We start from the raw sequence: 22,580 nt of genomic DNA, 5'->3' as shown, positions 1-22,580 counted from the left end.
CAATGCAATAATATTGATACAGTTGATTTTTAATACTATTGAATAACTTGATTTCAATAACTGGAGAATAGTGTACATGGATAAAAACTGAATTTGTTAGACTTTTAAAAATTCTTTCTAATCTAAGGAAATGACAAACAAAGCTTAGAGAGTAGCACTAAGTAAGTGGTTATTAAGTGCAACTGAGCAGTGATGATTTCATCTGACATTTTTAATGAAGAATTTGCTCATAAAAGAGAATAATTTTAGCTACTACAAAGCCTGATCCAAAGTTGAGACCACCTAAAATAAGAATGTAAAAATGTGTGCATGGTCACAGGATAATGACTGTTCATGTGAAAAGAGATGACCTTAAAATCCTGTAAGAAGTGCCTTGTTTAATTGATAAAGAAAAAAAAATGATCATATTTAGCAACAATTGTCCAAAGAGACCTTAGTACTTATCTCACTGACTCTTACAGTCAAAATACTACCTCCATCACTACCAAACTGACTGTGGTCACTGGTTCTGTTTGAAAACTTTCCAAGAAAAAGGATGTTACTCCCTGCCATTCATCCATCCAATTTGGACAACTGAATTCTTTCTTTTTCTCCCCAAATATATATGCAATGAGTTGACTGCATTTATTTTACTTTTGATCTCTAAAGAGTTACAGTTAACTAAGTGCCATGAGACATTTTCACTTGAACTCTTAAGTCAGCCAGTCTCTTGAATCTAATTTTAGAAACTAGCTTGAAAGTTTGCCTTGTTCTCCATGTTATTTTAGGTCAATATTAAAATAAATTTACAATATACTTTTATTGTGAAATGTTTTTAAAACACAGAAAAACCTAAAGCAATAAATGCTTACATACCAACTAACTTTTCACAGTTTTCGTGTTTGGCCATATTTATTTTAAATATTAAAACAAAGCAAATCAGAAGAAAGTAAATCAAACAACAACCAACAATTTCACTACATGGTTGAATCATCCTGTGTGATCCTCCCAAAACCTAACTCCTTTCCTTTTTCCCAAGAACTTACCACCATACTGAATTTGCGTCAAATCACTTCTCTGCATTTTATAGTTTTGCTCATTGCTCATATGTATATATCCTGTAAAAAATATAGAAATATATAATACATTTTAAATTCTGTGTAAATGATACCACTCTCTCAATAGACATATAGGTAGGTAGGTAGGCACGTAGACAGATATACACACAGAATTGACCCTGGAACAACTGAGGTTTGAGCTGCACAGGTCCACTTTTATGTGGATTTTTGTCAGTAGTAAACACTGTGTTACTACACAATCGTCTGTTGGTTAAATCAAGGGGTGTGAAACCACAGACATGGAGTCACCTTGGATACAGAGGATCAGTTATATGGGGCTTCCCAGGTGGTGCTAGTGGTAAAGAACACACCTACCAATGCCGGCAGACATAACAGACTCAGGTTTGACCCCTGGGTCAGGAAGATCCCCTGGAGGAGGGCATGACAACCCACTCCAGTATTCTTGCCTAGAGAATTCCATGGACAGAGGAGCCTGGTGGGCTATGGCCCATAGGGTCTCAAAGAGTCAGACACGACTAAAGTGACTTAGCACACACTACAAGTTATATGCAGATTTTCCACTGCTCAGAGGATTGGCAGTCTATGTTGTTCAAGAGTCAACTAAACATAGGTCATATTCCAAAGCTTGCTTTATTCTTTTTAACTTCTGAGATTTGTCTGGGTTAATATATATAGCTCCAGTCAATTCATTTTAACTTCTGAATAACCAAAATAAAAAATTAAATACTGCAAAAATGTGTGTGCTTGAGCACATGTGGAAGAGTTTCTCTAGGGTATAAACCTAGACACGAAATTACTTGGCTATAGTGAAAGGAGCACTGTAAGGGGGTTCAACCAATTTAGACACACACCAGTAGCCTACGCCTCCACCATCTTGACAATAGTTGGTATTTTAAGACTTGATACTTTATACTAATCTGATGGGAATTCTATTTCATTGTTGTTTTATTTTCATTTCTCTAATTACCAACAAGGCTAAAGTGTCTTTGCTTATAGTGTTTGACCATCTAGCTTTCTTTGTCCATGAGTTGCTTTTTTATCTACTTTTTTTTCTCCTGAGTTACTGGTCTCTCTTTTTTTTTCACTTTATATATTCTAATATAAATCATTCAAGTCTCTCTAATATGTGACTTTTATTTATAGCTATACAGATATTTTTATAGCACTAATGCAATCAAATTTGTGAATATTACTCTTTATGGTTTGTGCTTACTGTGTCCAGTCTATATAAATTTCCCTCTTTCCACAGGGTCATAAAAATAACATACATTTTCTTTTAAAAGTTTTAAAATTCTGGCTTTCACATTTCTATTTTTCATCTTCCTGGATCATATCCTTGTGTCTATGGGATAAAACTTGATGTTATTTTTTATCCACAGAGATAAGCTTAGTCCCAGTACCATTTATTAACTTCTCTAATCTTTTCCCCTTGATTTACAATCTCTGTCATTTGTCATATTTTGTATTTTAATGGTTCATTTTAGGATTCTCTATTCTTTTCATCATTCGATTTACTCTCTGAAATAACGCCACATTTCCCACACACTATTTTAATCGCTCTAGTTTATAATTACCCTTGGTGTCTTGTAGGGAAGCATTGTTACCATGTGCCTCTCTACAATGGTTAATTTTATGTGTCGACTTGACTGGGCCAAGAGTTGACCAGATTAAACATTATTTCTGATGTATCTGGGAGAGTGTTTCACAATGAGATAAGGATCTGAATCGATGGATTTACTAAAGTAGTTCACCTCCCCAGGGTGAGTAGGTACCATCCAATCTGCTGAGGGCCTGAATAGAACAAAAGATAGAGGAAAAAGAAATTTGCCCCTTTTACTTCCTGTCTGCCTGTTTGAACTAAAGTATGAGTCTCATCCCCTCTGGATTGGAATTTATACCATCAACTCCCCTGATTCTCAGGCCTTTGAACTTGTACTGAAACTGAACCAACAGCTTTCCTGAGTCTCCAGCTTGAACATGGCAGATCATGGGATTTCTCAGCCTCCATAATTGCATAACTCAATTCCTTATAACAAATCTCTTCCTATGAATACATCCTATTGGTTCTGTTTCTCTGGAGAACTCTAATACACTTCTCTTCAAAACTCCCTTAATTATACTTGACTTTATGCTCTTCAATGAACATTTTAGTGATCAGTTTGTCCAGGAAAGTTCCTATTAGGTTTTAAATAGAAGCTGAATTAAATGTATAGATTAAGTGATATTTTTCACATTAAGTAACCACATACATGGTAATTTTATATCTTTCTATTTAGTCAGATTTTTAAAACCTTCTTCAATAGTAGTTTATATTTTTCTCAATAAGATCCTTAAGTACTTTTGTTAAATTTATTTCTAGTTATTTAGTTTTTAGCTCTATGGGCACTTGAAAAGAATATATATCTTTACAAATGGCATATATAATTTTAAATATATTTTAGATCAGGCTCACTAGCTTTCTTATTTAAACATTCTAAATCCTTCTAAATTTTTTCCCCTCAGCTTCAAAGAGGTGTGATAAAAAATCTCCCACTATGACTGTATATTTTTCAAATTTGCCTGTGCTCTGTTCATGAGGACTAGAATTTTTGGCTCTGTGTTCACTTTTCCTCCCCAGTAACCAGAATAGTGCCAAGTATATAATTTTTTCATATTCTTGGTGGATTAGTTTTGATTAATATATAGTAGCTCTATTTACTATTATATATGATTTTTGCCTTAAATTTTATCTTTTCTAATATTAATTTTGAGACAGCAGCTTTCTTTTAATTCACATTTGTCTGATAAATTCTTTTTTATCCCTTTATGTTCAAATATTCTGCATGGTTTTGCTCTAGGTCTTTCTGTTGTTAGTATCATCGTGTTGTTGATGTTCAGTCACCCAGTCATGTCTGGCTCTTTGCGACCCCGTGGACTGCAGCATGACAAGACTCCCTGTCCCTCAGCATCTCCCGAAGTTTGCCCAAGCTCATGTCCATTGCACGGTGATGCCATCCAGTCATCTCATCCTCTGATGCCCCCTTCTCCTCCTGCTCTCAATCTTTCCCAGCGTCGGGGACTTTTCCAATGAGTTGGCTGTTCACATCAGGCAACCAAAATGCTAGAACTTCTCAGCATCAGTCCTTCCAGTGAGTATTCAGGGTTGATTTCCTTAAAATTGACTGGTTTGAACTGCTTACTGTCCAAGTGACTTTCTGAAGTCCTCTCCAGCACCACAGTTCGAAGTCATCAATTCTTTGGTGCTCTGCCTTCTTCATGGTCCAGTTCTCACAGCTGTATGTGACCACTGGGAAGACCATAGCCTCGACTATATGGACACTTGCCGGCAGTGTGATGTCTCTGCTTTTCAACACATTGTCTAGGTTTGTTATAGATTTCCTGCCAAGAAGCAATCATCTTCTGATTTCAAGGCTGCAGTCACATCTGCAGTGATTTTAGAGCCCAAGGAGAAGAAATCTGTCACAACTTCCACCTCTTCTCCTTCTATTTGCCATGAAGTAATGGGGCCAGGTGCTGTGATCTTAGTTTTTTAAATACTTACTTTTAAGCTGGCTTTTTCACTCTCTTCCTTCACCCTCTTTAAGAGGGTCTTTCTCTTCACTGTCTGCCATTAGAGTGGTATCATCCACATATCTGAGGTTGTTGATGTTTCTCCTGCCTGTCTTGATTCCTGCTTGTAACTCATCCAGCTCAGCATTTCTCATGATGTGTTCAGTGTAAAGGTTAAACAAACAGGGTGACAGCAGACCGCCATGCCGTACTCCTTTCTCAATCCTGAACCAATCAGTTGTTCCATACAGGGTCCTAACTATTGTTTCTTGACACACATACAGCTTTCTCAGGAGACAGGTAAGACAATCTGGTATTCAGTTCCATTCAGTCGCTCAGTCATGTCCAACTCTTGAGCCCTCATGGACTGCAGCTCGCCAGGCCTCCCTGTCCATCACCAACTCCTGGAGATTACTCAAACTCAAGTCCATTGAGTCAGTGATGCCATCCAACCATCTCATCCTCTGTCGTCCCCTTCTCCTCTCACCTTTAATCCTTCCCAGCATCAGGGTCTTTCCAAATGAGTCAGTTCTTTGCATCAGGTGGCCAAAGTATTGGAGTTTCAGCTTCAACATCAGTCCTCCCAATGAATATTCAGCACTGGTTTCCTTTAGGATGAACTGTTTGGATCTCCTTGCTGTTCAAGGGACTCTCAAGAATCTTCTCCAACACCACACTTCAAAAGCATCAATTCTTTGGTGCTCAGCTTTCTTTACAGTCCAACTCTCACATCCATACATGACTACTGGAAAAACCATAGCTTTGACTAGACAGACATTTGCTGGCAAAGTAATGTCTCCACTTTTTAATATGCTGTCTAGGTTGGTCATAACCTTTCTTCCAAGGAGCAAGCATCTTTTAATTTCATGGCTGCAGTCACCATCTGCAGTGATTTTGGGGCCCCAAAAATAAAGTCTGTCACTGTTTCCACTGTTTCCCCTTCATTTGACATGAAGTGATGGGACCAGATGACATGATCTTAGTTTTCTGAATGTTGAGTTTTAAGCCAACTTTTTCACTCTCCTCTTTCACTTTCATCAAGAGGCTCTTTAGCTCCTCTTCGCTTTCTGCCATAAGTGAGGTGTCGTCTGCATATCTGAGGTTATTGATATTTCTCCCACAATTCTTGATCCCAGCTTGTGCTTCATTCAGCTCAGCATTTCTCATGATGTACTCTGCATATAAGTTAAATAAGCAGGGTGATAATATATAGCCTTGATGTACTCATTTCCCTACTTGGAACCAGTCTATTGTACAATGCCCAGATATAACTGTTGCTTCCTGACCTGCATATAGGTTTTTCAGGAGGCAGGTCAGGTGGCCTGGTATTCTCATATTTTTTAGAATTTTCCACAGTTTGTTGTAATCCACACAGTCAAAAGCTCTGGCATAGTCAATAAAGCAGAAATAGATGTTTTCCCAGAACTCTCTTGCTTTTTCAATGATCCAGCAAATGTTGACAATTTGATCTCTGGTTCCTCTGCCTTTTCTAAATCCAGCTGAACATCTGGAAGTTCATGGTTCATATGCTGTTGAAGCCTGGCTTGGAGAATTTTGAGCATTATTTTGCTAGCATGTGAGATGAGTGCATTTATGTGGTAGTTTAAGCATTCTTCATTGGGATTGGGATGAAAACTGATCTTTTCCAGTCCTGTGGCCATTGCCGAGTTTTCCAAATTTGCTGGAGTATTGAGTGCAACACTTTCACACCATCATCTTTTAGGATTTGAAATAACTCTACTGGAATTCCATCATCTCCACTAGCTTTGTTCGTGGTGATGCTTCCTAAGGCCCACATGACTTCGCATTCCAGGATGTCTGGCTCTATATAAGTAATCACACCATTGTGATTATCTGGGTCATGAAGATCTTTTTTGTATAGTTCTGTGTATCCTTGCTACCTCTTCTTACTATCTTCTGCTTCTTTTAGGGCCATACCATTTCTGTCTTTTACTGTGACCATATTTGCATGAAATGTTCCCTTGGTATCTCTAATTTTCTTGAAGAGATCTCTAGTATTTCTCATTCTATTGTTTTCCTCCATTTCTTTGCATTGGTCACTGAGGAAGGCTTTCTTATCTCTCCTTCCTATTCTTTGGAACTCTGCGTTCAAATGGGTATATCTCTCCTTTTCTCCTTTGCCTTTTGCTTCTTTTCTTTTCACAGCTGTTTGTAAGGCCTCCTCAGACAACCATTTTGCCTTTTTATATTTCTTTTTCTTAGTGATGGTTTTGATCACCACCCCCTGTACAATGTCACGAACTTCTGTCCATAGTTCTTCAGGCACTCTGTCTATCAGATCTAATCCCTTGAAGCTATTTATTACTTCCATTGTATAGTCCTAAGGGATTTGATTTAGGTCACACCTGAATGGTCTAGTGGTTTTCCTTACTTTCTTCAGTTTAAGTCTGAATTTGGCAATAAGGAGTTCAAGATCTGAGTCACAGTCTGCTGCTGGTCTTGTTTCTCCTGACTGTATAGAGCTTCTCCATCTTTGGCTGCATGGAATGTAATCAATCTGATTTCCGTATTGACCATCTGGTGATGTCCATGTGTAGGGTCTTCTCTTGTGTTGTTGGGAGAGGGTGTTTGCTATGGCCAGTGTGTTCTCTTGGCAAAACTCTGTTAGGCTTTGCCCTGCTTCATTCTGTACTCTAAGGCCAAATTTGCCTCTTACTCCAGGTATTTCTTGAGTTCCTACTTTTGCATTCCAGTCCCTTATGATGAAAAGGACATCTTTTGGGGGTGTTAGTTCTAGAAGGTCTTGTAGGTCTTCATAGAACCATTCAACTTCAGCTTCTTCAGCATTACTGGTCGCGGCATAGACTTGGATAACTGTGATGATGAATGGTTTGCCGTGGAAACAGAGATCATTCTGTCATTTTTGAGACTGCATTAAAGTACTGCATTTTGGATTCTTCTGTTGACTATGATAGTTACTTCATTTCTTCTAAGGGATTCTTGCCCACAGTAGTAGATATAATGGAGTGAAATTCACCCATTCCAGTCCATTTTAGTTTGCTGATTTCTAAAATTTTGATGTTCACTCTTGCCATCTCCTGTTTGACCACCTCCAATTTCCCTTGATTCATGGACTTAACATTCCAGGTTCCTATGCAATACTGCTCTTTACGGCATTGGACCTTGTCACATCACCAGTCACATCCACAACTGGGCGTTGTTTTTCCTTTGGCTCTGTCTCTTCATTCTTTCTGGGGTTATTTCTCCACTGATCCTCAGTAGCATATTGGGCAACTACCGACCTGGGGAGTTCATCTTTCAGTGTCCTATATTTTTGCCTTTTCATACTGTTCATGGGGTTCTCAAGCCAAGAATACAGAAGTGGTTTGCCATTCCCTTCTCCAGTGGACCACATTTTTTCAGAATTCTCCACTATGACTTGCTGTCTTGGGTGACCCTACATAGCAGGGCTCGTAGTTTCACGGAGTTAGACAAGGCTGTGGTCCATGTGATCAGACTGGTTAGTTTTCTGTGATTGTGGTTTTCAGTCTGTCTGCCCCCTGACAGAGAAGGATAAGAGGCTTATGGAAGTTTCCTGATGGGAGAAACTGACTGGGGGGGAAACTGGTTCTTGTTCTGATGGGCAGGGCCAAGCTCAGTAAATCTTTAATCCAATTTTCTGTTGAAGGGTGGGGCTGTGTACCCTCCCTGTTATTTGACTTGAGGCCAAACTATGATGGAGGTAATGAAGATAATGGCAACCTCCTTCAAAAGGTCCCATGCAGGCACTGCTACACCCAATACTCCCAACCCTGCAGCAGGCCACTGTTGACCCACACCTCTGCCAGAGACTCCTGGACACTCATGGGCAAGTCTGGGTCAGTCTCTTGTGGGGTCACTGCTCCTTTCTCCTTGGTCCTGGTGCATGCAAGGTTCTGTTTGTGCCCTCCCAGAGTCTGCTTCCCCAGTCCTGTGTAAATTCTTGTAGCTCTGTGGTGGGTTAAGGGTGACCATCTCCAAGAGGGCTTATGCCACAACCAGGTCTACTGCACCCAGAGCCCCTGCCCCCGCAGTAGTCCACTGCTGACCTGTACCTCCTCAGGAGACACCCAAACACAGTTCTGTCTCAATCTCTGTGGGGTCTCTGGGTCCTGGTGCGCACAAGGTATGTTTGAGCCCTCTGAGCGTCTCTGGTGGGTATGGGGTTTGATTCTAAACGTGATATCGACCCACCTATCACCTTGCTGGAGCTTCCCTTTGCCCTTGGCCTTAGGATATCTCCTCAACATCGCTCCAGCACTGCGCAGCCACTGCTCCGTCTTGCTGGGGCTTCTCTGCCCTTGGACATGGGGAATCACCTCATAGTCGCTCCAGCACCATGCGGCCACCACTCCAGTGGTGGTATTCCCATCTCTTTAAGAGCTTTCCACAGTTTGTTATGATCCACAGTCAAAGGCTTTAGTGTAGTCAATTAAAGAGAGGTAGCTGGGTTTTTTTGGAATGCCTTTGCTTTCTCCGTGATCCAGGGAATGTTGGCAATTTTGTCTTTGGTTCCCCTATCTCTTCTAAATCCAGCACTTAGACATCTGGAAGTTCTCAGTTCGCATAATTCTAAAGCCTAGCATGCAAGATTTTAAACATGACCTTACTAGCATGGAAGATGAGTGCAACCACCCAATAGTTTGAACAGTCTTTAGTACTGCCCTTCTTAGGAACTGGGATGAGGATTGACCTTTTCCAGTCCTGTGGCCACTGCTGGGTCTTCCAGATTTGCTGACCTACTGAGTGCAACACTTTGTTATCATCATCTTTTAGGGTTTTGAATAGCTCTAACGGAAACCCATCACATCCACTAGCTTTACTGACAGCAGGGCTTCCTAAGGCTCTCTTGACTTCACTCTCCAGAATATTTGGCTCTGGATGATTGACCACTCCATCTCAGTTAGCCAGTTCATTAAGATTTTTTTTGTACAGTTCTTCCATGTATTCTTCCCATCTCTTCTTGATCTCTTCTGCTTCTACTAGGTCTCTATCCTTTGTCTTTTATTGTCCCCATCTTTGAGCCAAATGTTCCCTTGATATTTCTAATTTTCCCAAAGAGATCTCTAGTCTTTCCCCTTCAGTTATTTTCTCCTATTTTTATGCATTGTTCATTGAAAAAGGTATTCTTGTCTCTTGCTTTTCTTTGGAACTCTGTATTTAGTTGGGTGTACCTTTCCCTTTCTCCCTTGCTTTTCACTCCTCTTCTTTCTTCAACTCTTTGTAAAGCCTCCTCAGATAACCACTTTGCATTCTTGCTTTTCTTTTTCTTTGGGATGGTTTATTTGCTGCTTCCTTTACCATATTACGGACCTCCATCCATAGTTCAGGCACACTGTTTACTAGATCTAATCCCTTGAATCTATTCATTACCTCTACTGCATATTCATAGCGAATTTGATTTAAGTCACACCTGACTGGTCTAGTGGTGTTCCCTGCTTTCTTTAGTGTAAGCCTGAATTTTGCTATGAGAAGCTGATGATTTGAGCCACAATTGGCTCCAGGTCTTGTTTTTGCTGTCTGTATAGTTTCTCCATCTTCAGCCACAAAGAATGCAATCAATTTGATTTCAGTATTCACCATTTGGTGATGTCCATGTGTAAAGTCATCGCTTGTGTTGTTGAAAGAGGGTGTTTACTATGACCACTGCATTCTCTTGGCAGAATTCAGTTAGCCGTTGCCCTGCTTCATTTTGTACTCCAAGTATCATCATAAGGCAGGATATTTTAATATATGATAATGTGTTGAGATTTATCACACTGATTTCTACCATCCTAATTTTCTTCTATGTATTAACCTGTCTTTTGGTTTTAGTTTCCCTTTTAATTTCCTTTATTGGAATTGATAAAGTATTATACTTTCCCTTTGTTAGTATGTGTCATAGATTATATATGTTTCAGTAATTAACATTTCTAATTTTTATTGTGGTTAAAAAAAAAAAAAACAGTGAAATTGACCGTCTAAACTATTTTAGATGTACATAGTGCAGTGGTATAAAACACATTCACGTTGTTAGCCAACCACTACCACCATTCATCTCCAGAATTATTTTGTCTTGCAAAACTGCAACTCTCTACCTGTTAAACCATAGCTATCCATCCTCCCTCCTTCCAGCCCCTGGCAACCACCATTCTACTTTCTGTCTTTGTGAATTTGACTACTCTAGGCAACTCTTATAAGTAGAATCACATAGTATTTATCATTTTGTGATTGGCTTATTTCCTTTAGTAAAATATCTTCAAGGTTCATCCATGTGTCAGAATTTATTTCCTTTTTAAAGATGGATAATATTCCACTTAATGTATATCCCACATTTTGCTTATCCATTCATCTGTAAATGAACATTTGAATTGTGTCCACCTTGTATTTATTGTACATAATGCTGTTATGACTTTGAGTGTGCAAATATTTCTGCTGCTGCTAACTCACTTCAGTCGTGTCCGACTCAGTGCGACCCCATAGACGGAAGCCCACCAGGCTCCTCTGTCCCTGGGATTCTCCAGGCAAGAACACTGGAGTGGGTTGCCATTTCCTTCTCCAATGTGTGAAAGTAAAAAGTGAAAGGGAAGTCGCTCAGTCGTGTCCGACTCTTAGTGACCCCATGGACTGCAGCCCACCAGGCTCCTCCGTCCATGGGATTTTCCAGGCAAGAGTACTGGAGTGGGGTGCCATTGCCTTCTCCAGCAAATATCTCTAAGACTCTCTTTTAATTTTTTTTAAGATACATACCCAGAAGTTGAATCACTGGATCACATGGTAAGTATATTCTTAATTTGTGAAGGAATCTCCATACTGTTTTACATAGCATCTGCTCCAGTTAATGCTCCCACCAAAAGGGGACAAGAGTCCCAATTTCTCCATGTCCTTTCCAACTGTTAATTTTTTTTTTAATAGTAGCCATAGGTGTAACTGTCCTTATATTCATAATACATTGAACTATAAATTATTATAACAAAGCAAAGGTTATGTTAAATTTCCATCTCATCCCAAATATGTCTCAAATCTACAGTTCCATTACCCACTGAGAATTATCCTCCTGTCTCCTTCAATTCTTGTCCAGTGGTTTACATTTATCTTTTTAAATGTTGTGTTGTAGTCAGTACATATTTTACATGTCTTTAACTTCTGTGCTAGAAACTTTTCTCCTAAAGTATTTAATAATTTTAACATTTAAAAACTCAACTGATGTAGGTCTGGGGAAAAGCTCCTGGTTGCTAAACAATTTTAGGCAGAATATCATCTGATTGCAGCACTTTGAAACCACTGTTCTATTTTCTAGTATATACTTGTGTAAAGAAGTCAGCTCTCCACTGAAGTGTTATTCCTTTGAGGGAAACCTATCTTCTCTTACTGGTTTGTCAGATGTTCTGCTGATATTCAAATACCCATATTATTTCATCTCAGTATCATTTACTAAAAAAGAAAAAGTTTGAGCTAGTTACTCCTAGTGAATTCAATGATCAGTTTTCTAAAATTTGCTTGGGGGAAATATCAACTTTATTAGCCCACTTAAAAAGAAAAACAGTATGGCAAATACTGTATCTAAGACAGGAATTCTGCAAGGCCTGTTTTTCTAGCATCTCTTCCATTTTCTGCATTTCTTGAAAATAAGCAATGGTGGCTAATTAGTAAAATTAGCAACAGAGTCTCTCCTTATTGTTTATATCCTATAGTCTCACAATAATCTTCCAAGTTGTAGATTTGTTTTATTCATTCTTTCAGTCTCAAGATTCATGGATTTCATTCTGGAAATTTGTACATTTTATCTCTTCAAATATTTATGTTCTGTAGTTCTTGCCATTTTCCTGTAAAGCTCCTTTAAGTGTATGTTGGAACTTTTAAGTCACCCTTTTATATCTACTAACTACTCATTCATATTCTTTGTCTCAGTGTGCTAGTTTGAGGGAATTTCTTATTATCATGTTCTGGTTCAAAAACTCACTCACCAGGTATAATCTAGAGTTCATCTAATTTGTTCCATTTAAAAATATTTTAATGACTAAATTTTTCATTATTAATGTTCCTTTTACATAACCATCTGTCCTTCCTTGATTTATTTATGCTTATATATTTTATAACATTATACTCTTTCATAAAAATTGTCTTAAGTATTCTCGACAAATATTTAAAATCCCTTGTGCTACTGTTCTTATGGTTAGTTTCTTTGGGAATAAATCCATGTTCTGAGTGTTGATGGCCTGTCTTTTGGGATTGCAATTACTTAAGTGTTTTTCAATTTTGGTTTGAGTGCTCATTTTGAACATTTAATTTTTGTTTCTGTTATTATTTTGTCTTTCCATCTTTCTGTGTGTTCTTCCTTCCACATTGAAAGGTTTTGCAGTTGCCACTTTCCAAACCCTCAGGACTCTAATGGAAATTGAGGACTCATGCCCACTGTGGTGTTGATAAAATTTCAGATCCAACTAGTGATCCAGGGCACAGCTTAGTTCAGACCCGGTTGGGAGATTATGTAGGACCATGCAAATCTCTAGTTCAGCTGCTTGCTTACATCCAATACCCTATATAGTGGCAATGTATATTTTTCTCTCAGTTTACTTTCATCAGCTTCTTGAGCAGTCCCTGGATACAATCAAGGAGTCTTTTTCAGGGTCCCATCCCCCATGAAGTACTTAAATTTCTTTTGTCCCTAAAGGGTTGAATGAAACCACAACTTTCTGCTGAGGTCAAGGGCCAGAAATTGTGTAGTCCATCTACAGTCATCATTTTTTTGTTTTCCGTCTGAGTCAGATCCATGGAGATTCTTTTTCTTTATTTATGATTTTGCTCTGTTTTGTATTTTAGCATAGCAGTGTGATTTTTATTTTGCCTTGTCATAGTTTATCTATGTATTTGAAGCAGAGAATATGAATTACAGCATTAACTCATCGTCCTATCTTGACCAGAAATCCATATTATGATAATTTTGAAAGGTGACCCCACCATCCTACCTATTATATTTTTCTAAGTTTTATATGCATGAAAAATTCCTTGGATAGAGTTATGTTGCCAGTTACAAATTTCCCAAACTAGGATATTGTCATACCCATATTTATTATACTTGTTACTGAGACCATCATAAAAAACTGTCAAATGTTCTGCTGATATTCAAATACCTGTATTATTTCATCTCTGTATCATTTACTATAAAAGGAAAAGTTTGACCTAGTTAGTGAATTCAGTGATCAGTTTTCTAAAATTTGCTTGAGGGAGATACCAACTTTATTAGTTCACTTAAAAAGAAAAACAGTATGGCAAATACTATATCTAAGCCAGGAATACTGCAAGGCCTTGTTTGCTAGCACCTCTCCCATTTTCTGCAATTCTTGAAAATTAAAAACAGTGGCTGCTTTCCCACCTCTGCATCTTTGTTCAACCTCCATCCCAAAAGCATTCCCTTAGTTCTGAAGAACTGACTTGATTCAAAAGAGCAAATTACCCACAGTTATCTGGCTGGATAACTTACTTATGTTTTCCCTTACTTATGTTTACTTACACTCTACTTGTCTTTGTAATTTATTTTCTTGATGAAGAAGAACAAAGGATAAGAGAGGCTGAGTAGTTAAGCTTTCTAACATCTCTACAGGGCTTCCCTGGTGGCTTAATGGTAAAGAACCTGCCTGCCGATGCGGGAGACATGAGTTTGATCCTGAGTCAGGAAGAATCCCTGGAAAAGGAAATGGAAACCCACTCCAGGATTCTTGCCTGGGAAATCCCATGGACTGAGGAGCCTGGAGGGTTACTTCCATGGGGTCGCAAAAAAGTTAGACACGACTTAGAGACTAAACAACAAAACATCTCCGCACAGTAGAGCATATTCCTCCAGTGATATCCTTATTCTTTCCTTAATTCCCTTTCTTGTCTCCACTAGATTAAAAGTATCCTAATTATACCTCTGAAATGTTATCCCTTTTATGTCTTTTACGCCTATATTTTTATAAACGCATGCTCCCTCAATAACTTCTAATAGTTTTAATTAGTTTATATTTATAGAGAATGGCTTATCTCTTTATTAAATATTTGAGCTTTGGATTTTAAAAATACCTTTAACAGCATGATCAAATGACTAAAGTCTCTGATTTCATATACATGATCCTTTGATGATATCAAGGATATCTATCTGGTAGTAGTAATAGCAATATCAATATCTAACTTTATGAGCACTCATCATGTATCAATGCATTTCACCAAACACTTCACATGAATTATCTCATTAAATTCTTAAAAACAGCCCTAAAGTAGCACACTGGATTAAATAGTGTGCCCCCAAAATTCATGTCTACCTTGAATCTCAGAATGTGACCTTATTTTGAAATAGAATTTACAGGCATAATTATTGAAGATGAGGTCACACTGAATAAGGATGGGCCCTAATCCTATGACTGGCACCCTAATAAGAAAACACACAGAGAGGATGTCACATGAAAACAAAGGCAGAGACTGGAGTGAGGAGTCCAAGACCCAAGGAGACCAAGGATTTCCATCACCCAACAGGTTCCTGGCTAGGAAGCTTCCAGAGGTGAGAAGATTTCTTCCCCTGGAGTCTTCATAGAGCATGAAATGACCAATGCCTTGAATTTTGACTTGACTTGGTGCTTCCAGAATTCTGAGAGAAAACATTTCCATTGTTTAAAGTCACTAAGTTTGTGGTGCCATGTTCTAGCAGCCCTGGAAAACTAATAAGGAAAGTAGTCTTTGTTATCCTACTTTATGTATGAAAATACATAATTTAAGGAAATTATGGTAATTTATCCAAGATCAGATGGCTGTAACCAGCAAGACTAGAATGAAAACTAGGTAAGCTTGACCCCAAACTCAGATATTTACATATATGTATGTGACATGGAAGTAAGTCCAATGCTGTCAAGAGCAATATTGCATAGGAACCTGGAATGTTAGGTCCATGAATCAAGGCAAATTGGAAGTAGTCAAACAGGAGATGGCAAGAGTGAACGTCAAAATTTTAGGAAGCAGTGAAACAAAATGGACAAGAATGGGTGAATTTAACTCAGATGACCATTATATCTACTACTGTGGGCAAGAATCCCTTAGAAGAAATGGAGTAGTCATAGTCAACAAGAGAGTCCAAAATGCAGTACTTGGATGCAATCTCAAAAATGTTGGAATGATCTCTGTTCATTTCCAAGGCAAACCATTCATCATCACAGTAATCCAAGTCTATACCCCAATCAGTAATGCTAATGAGGCTGAAGTTGAATGGTTCTATGGAGACCTATAAGACCTTCTAGAACTAACACCCCAAAAAGATGTCCTTTTCATCATAAGGGACTGGAATGCAAAAGTAGGAACTCAAGAAATACCTGGAGTAACAGGCAAATTTGGCCTTGGAGTATAGAATGAAGCAGGGCAAAGGCTAATAGAGCTTTGCCAAGAGAACACACTGGTCATAGCAAACATCTTCCAACAACAGGAGAGAAGACTCTACACATGGACATCACCAGATGGTCAATACAGAAATCAGATTGATTACATTCTTTGCAGCCAAAGATGGAGAAGCTCTATATAGTCAGGAAAAACAAGACCGGGAGCTGACTGTGGCTCAGATCATGAACTCTTTATTGCCAAATTCACTCTTAAATTGAAGAAAGCAAGGAAAACCAAGAGACCATTCATGTATGACCTAAATCAAGTCCCTTAGGACTGACTATACAGTAGAAATAACAAAGAGCATCAAGGGATTAGATCTATAGACAGAGTGCCTGAAGAACTATGGACAGAAGTTCATAACATTGTTCAGGGTGGTGGTGATTAAGACCATCCCCAAGAAAAAGAATCGCAAAAAGGGAAAATGGTTGTCTGAGGAGGTCTTACAAATAGCTGTGAAAAGAAGAGAAGCAAAAAGCAACAGAGAAAAGGAAAGATATACACTTTTGAATGCAGAGATCCAAAGAATAGGAAGGAGAGATAAGAAATCCTTCCTCAGTGACCAATGCAAAGAAATAGAGGGAAACAATAGAGTGGGAAATACTAGAGATCTCTTCAAGAAAATTAGAGATACCAAGGGAACATTTCATGCAAATATGGGCACAATAAAGGGCAGAAATGGCATGGCCCTAACAGAAGCAGAAGATAGTAAGAAGAGGTGGCAAGAATATGCAGAAGTACTATACAAAAAAATATCCAGGACCCAGATAATCAGGATGGTATGATCACTCACCTAGAGCCAGACATCCTGGAGTCCGAAGTCAAGTGGGCCTCAGGAAGCATCACTGCAAACAAAATTAGTGGAGGTGATGGAATTCCAGTTGAGTTATTTCAAATCCTAAAAGATGATGCTGTGAAAGTGCTGCACTCAATATGCCAGCATATTTGGAAAACTCAGCAGTGCCCACAGGACTGGAAGAGGTCATTTTTCATTCCAGTCCCAAGAAAGCCAATGCCAAAGAATGCTCAAACTACCACACAAATGCACTCATCTCACACACTAGCAAAGTAATGCTTAAAATTCTCCAAGCCAGGTTTCAACAGCATATGAACCATGAACTTCCAGATGTTCAAGCTGGGTTTAGAAAAGGCAGAGGAACCAGAGATCAAATTGCCAACATCTGCTGGATCATCGAAAAAGCAAGAGAGTTCCAGAAAATCATCAACTTCTGCTATATTGACTATGCCAAAGCCTTTGACTGTATAGATCACAACAAACTGTGGAAAGTTCTGAAAGAGATTGAAATACCAGGACACCTGACCTACCTCCTGAGAAATCTGTATGCAGGTCAAGAAGCAACACTTAGAACTGGACATGGAACAACAGACTGGTTCCAAATCAGGAAAGGAGTACGTCAAGGCTGTATATTGTCACCCTGCTTATTTAACTTAATTGCAGAGTACTTCATGAGAAATGCTGGGCTGGATGAATCATAGGCTGGAATCAAGACTGCCGGGAGAAATATCAATAGATACGCAGATGAAATATCAATATCAATAGAAATAGAGAAATATCAATAGATACTCAGATATGTGGATGACACCACCCTTAAAGCAGAAAGTGAAGAAGAACTAAAGAGCCTCTTATTGAAAGTGAAAGAGGAGAGTGAAAAAGTTGGCTTAAAGCTCAACATTCAGAAAACTAAGATCATTTCATCTGGTCCCATTACTTCATGTCAAATAGATGGGAAAACAGTGGAAACAGTGACAGACTTTAATTTTGGGCGCTCCAAAATCACTGCAGCTGATGACTGCAGCCATGAAATTAAAAAGTACTTGCTCCTTGGAAGAAAAGTTATGACCCACATACATAGCTTATTAAAAAGCAGAGACATTACTTGCCAACAAAGGTCCATATAGTCAAAGCTATGGTTTTTCCAGTAGTCATATATGGATGTGGGAGTTGAACTATAAAGAAAGCTAAGCATCAAAGAACTGATGCTTTTGAACTGTCGTGTTGGAGAAGACTCTTGAGAGTCCCTTGGAAAGCAAAGAGATCCAACCAGTCCATCCTAAAGGAAATCAGTCCTGAATATTCATTGGGAGGACTGATGCTGAAGCTGAAACTCCAATACTTTGGCCACCTGATGTGAAGGGCTGACTCATTGGAAAAGACCCTGATTCTGGGAAAGATTGAAGGCAGGAGATGAAGGGGACAACAGAGGATGAGATGGTTGGATGGCATCACCCACTCAATGGACATAAGTTTGAGTAAACTCCAGGAGTTGGTGATGGACAGGGAGGCCTGGCATGCTGCAGTCCATGGGGTCACAAAGAGTCAGACATGACTGAACAACTGAACTGAACTGAACTGATGTTTGAGAAAGAGATGTATATGTATGAATGCATATGTATATACATATATAAATACACATATACAAACACATACATGCTTCAGATAACCATGAAGGTGTATAGATATGAGTGCTATGAAAGCTCAGAAGTAGACAGAAGCATTGCAGAGTAGTTTCATCAATTATTTTTCTTATCAAGGAGGTAAAACTTGTATATTAGGTTTTAATGGAATTAAATGAAGACAGTACAAATTGGATTGCTGGGGATAGGGTGAATGAACACATTAGAAGGTGGAATGTTGCAGCTGTTAAACCATTCTGGCTTAGCATAGGATCCAGAAGAGATTAAAGCAAGGATAGGGTTGTGAATGCAGATATAGGGGAATGATGGAATATCACATACACTAGGACAGGAAGTGGGCCTTCATCGTAAAGGTGAAAATTGTAAAGTGAGTGTAAAAGAGTTTTGCTTTAATGAAATACTTAATGAAAATTCTCCATTTGGAAGATTAATCCAAAAACTATATAAAAATGTGACCTTTGGGGAAACAGTATTAGTAGGAGAGAAACTATTTTAGAGAACAAAGCAATAATCTAAGTATGAGAAAGTAAAGGCCTAGATATGATTGGTAGCAAAGGAAAGAAAATGGTAAGATAAGATTCAAGAATGTTTCAAGGAGATAAGAGGAATTAATTCCTGATTGACTTGGATAGTGGGGATATAAAGAGAAAGGGGAAAAGGAGGCAGAAAGAATTAAATTCCTGTTCAGGACTTAAAAATAAAGAGAGGAAAATGAGATTAGGACAAAAATTGTTATTTTAACAAATCCAATTTACCCATATCCATGATCATTATAATTATCATAATCTATCTTGAAAATGGATTGACTCGAATTATACACTATGGTCTTTTTCCTACATTTACATAAAATCCTAAAGGTTATAGACCTTTGAAATTATAGTTAGATGTAATAATTTTGGAATTACAGTCCCAAATCATTACATTTGGAGTTGGATATAACCACATAACACATTTTTCTAGGGAAATAATAGTAATTGGGTTAGCTAAATAAATAAAACTGTGTTTTTTTAAAGGCTACCTAGTCTACTGATAAATTTACCTAATTTATTTGTAATAAAAAATGAGACTGGTATTCACAACTTTCCTAGTCAACTGATCTTTAATGTATATAACATGGAAAATCAGGAAAGCATTAACCAGATTTCAGAGAAAGTTTTATGTAGTCAGCAAAAACCAAGATGTCATATATCATATAATGTTCCCTCTTTTCCAAGGCCATAAAAAAAAAAAATCAGGTTCATTTAATTCCAACCACAGAGTTAACACATATAAAGTAAAATACAGTGTCATTGCAAATCTGCTCCAAATTTTTTCATTTTTTACAAAATTATGCCAAAGCTGCATCCAAGTGCCTAACTGAACTTGACTGAATGGAAAACTATAATTACTAATACATTTCATTTACATAAGAATGAATGGTCCCTTGGTTCTTCTTCCCTAAAGTACTAAGGATAGAGACCACTCTGACTTACCAGCTATATGGAACTTTTATTGACCTCATCATTCATGCCAGCATGATGGAGTCGGCAGTATGACACATCAATCCCACATTAAAAGGCTTTCACCAGATGGTTTTGTGATTCAAATACCCTACACATTACAAAAGAATGTATAATTCCCTTTCCCTTCTTATCACCATAACAACAATATCTTAGGGCTCTGTCTAATATCTAGCATCAACAGGTAAGGCAACCACCAAGCCAAATGTGGCTTTACCTCTTAATTAGAGGATAGGTGAAAAATCCAAAATCTAATTCTAATTATGAATCTACACAGTTTTAAGATGAAAGATTAGAAGGTGACACTGTTTATTGTCTTTAATGACAGTGTTGAGAGACTTCTTGCATATATCTCTATAAGTTCATTTCCATCTCATTTGTATTTTCTGCTCCACACATACTGCCCCTCCAACATACATATATATCTTGCCATAGTACTAAGAATGTTAAAATGGTATTTGATGTATCTCCCCACTTAGAAGCACATTTACTATGCCAAGAACATTTTAGTTTTCTCCTAGATACAAATGTCTCTGTATCATTACAACCTAGACTATTTGATAAGTTGGTATCATGCTTGGAAGTGGAATCTATTATCATTATGTCAGTTTGTATTCTATTTGAGGATGTGAGTGTGTTGCTTTAATAAAAAAAAAAAAAATACCCTAACAAAAATTTTCCACAGAGTAAAGAACTTCACTTGTGGAGTTTATTCCTCTCTTGATCTTCAAAATCTCTTGGAACTGATAAATATTTATTTCAACAAGTCTACTGCAAGCCCAAATGTTTTAGATTGGGCTCAAGTATCATATCTCAAAGTATATTTATATTATCCATAATATCGAGCACAGTGTTAAACGCACACTGGAATCTGAGGGAATAGTTACTGATTTAAAACAGGAAATTACTTTATTTTTTTAGATTAAGAGGTGGTCTAGTATTGCCCAAACCAGAGAAAATACTTCGTGGCTTCTAAACTGGGACATTTCGGGGAAAGAATTTGAAGATAATTTCCATATCATCCTGATAAACCAACCATCCTCTCTTCACTTTGTAATTTAGAAATTCATAGCAATAGTTTGATTTCAAATACCAACCTAACTGACAGCCCCATCATTCAAATTCTGAGAGCAGATGGCTGACCTTCCTGTCAGACTGAGAGAGAGAGCTCTGCATTTGTTCAATTTGTAAAGGTCTCCATTAAACAAATCCTTTATTAAAGGACCTGTTGCTCTAAAATAAAAACTAAGTGATGTCAAAATATTTTATGTTCCAATTACTGTTTTAGTTATAAAAGTGTAAGTATTCAATTGAATTTTGAAAATAATCACTCTTCCATGTACACTCCCCACTTTTCTACAAATTCATTTTGAAAAGTAATCTCTCTGAAAGCCAAACCAACATTAGAGATGTCGTAGCCATAAAAAAGCCCTCATAACAAGTTCAGTGTCTTGATTTCTAAAACTTTTAGAAGTTGTAAGTTAAGTTAAAAATCTATTAAAGAAGTAGAAATGAAGCAATAGAAGAGAATGGACTTTTGAGTCAGACACAACTGGATTTTGTTCATGGCCTATCTACTCACTAACTCTAAACTTTGAGGCAATTTACACTGGGCTCTGCTCTTCTCCTGGATGAAATATGAAGTAATTGGTTTTCCTTCATAGGTGGTTGTGTGAAGTGATGTAATAATATATTTGCAGTGACCATACAGAACCTGACACGCAATATCTACCCAATAAATGATAGGATGCACAACTTCAGAGAGGGGAGGATGGAGTGGCAGCATGAAGGAAAGAGGGTGAAGTGTGAGGAGAAAGGATTTTTATCAAGGGCACAGCTGCCTTTCTTAAAGAAAAGGCACAGGGTACAAGCCCAGAACTGAGGAGCTCAGTACCTGGTTAATATTCAGAGGGGACTTGAGTGAGTGAGTGAATGCAGGAAGAGGCAAAAAATAACTAAAAGACAAAGAAAGGGAAAATAAAGAGGCAAAAAAGAAGAGCTACTCAGTAACTCTGACTGGCTGAGTATACACATACACATGTGGAACAATTCAAGTACAAACTACAAACCACTGGGACAGTGTCACCACCACGAGTAAATGTTAACAAATGTCAGTCAGTCAGTTCAGTCTCTCAGTCGTGTCTGACTCTTTGCGACCCCATGAGTTGCAGCACGCCAGGCCTCCCTGTCCATCACCAACTCCTGGAGCTTACTCAAACTCATGTCCATCGAGTCGGTGATGCCATCCAGCCATCTCATCCTCTGTCGTTCCCTTCTCCTCCTGCCCTCAATCCCTCCCAGCATCAGGGTCTTTTCCAATGAGTCAACTCTTCACATGAGGCGGCCAAAGTATTGGAGTTTCAGCTTCAGCATCAGTCCTTCCAATGAACACCTAGGACTGATCTCCTTTAGGATGAACTGGTTGGACCTCCTTGCAGTTCAAGGGACTCTCAAGAGTCTTCTCCAACACCAAAAGTGCTGCACTCAATATGCCAGCAAATTTGAAAAACTCAGCAGTGGCCACAGGACTGGAAAAGGTCAACAAATGTAGACCAGATCAATCATAATTGAAAGATTGACCTGTATAATTGTGTTTCTAACAATGCCTAAGAACTATTTACCAAACTAAAACAACTTGTCCACATTCACATGAATG

The sequence above is a fragment of the Cervus elaphus genome, chromosome 11 (genome assembly GCF_910594005.1).
Source record: "Cervus elaphus chromosome 11, mCerEla1.1, whole genome shotgun sequence".
NCBI lineage: Eukaryota > Metazoa > Chordata > Mammalia > Artiodactyla > Cervidae > Cervus > Cervus elaphus.
This window is presented reverse-complemented; position numbering follows the sequence as displayed.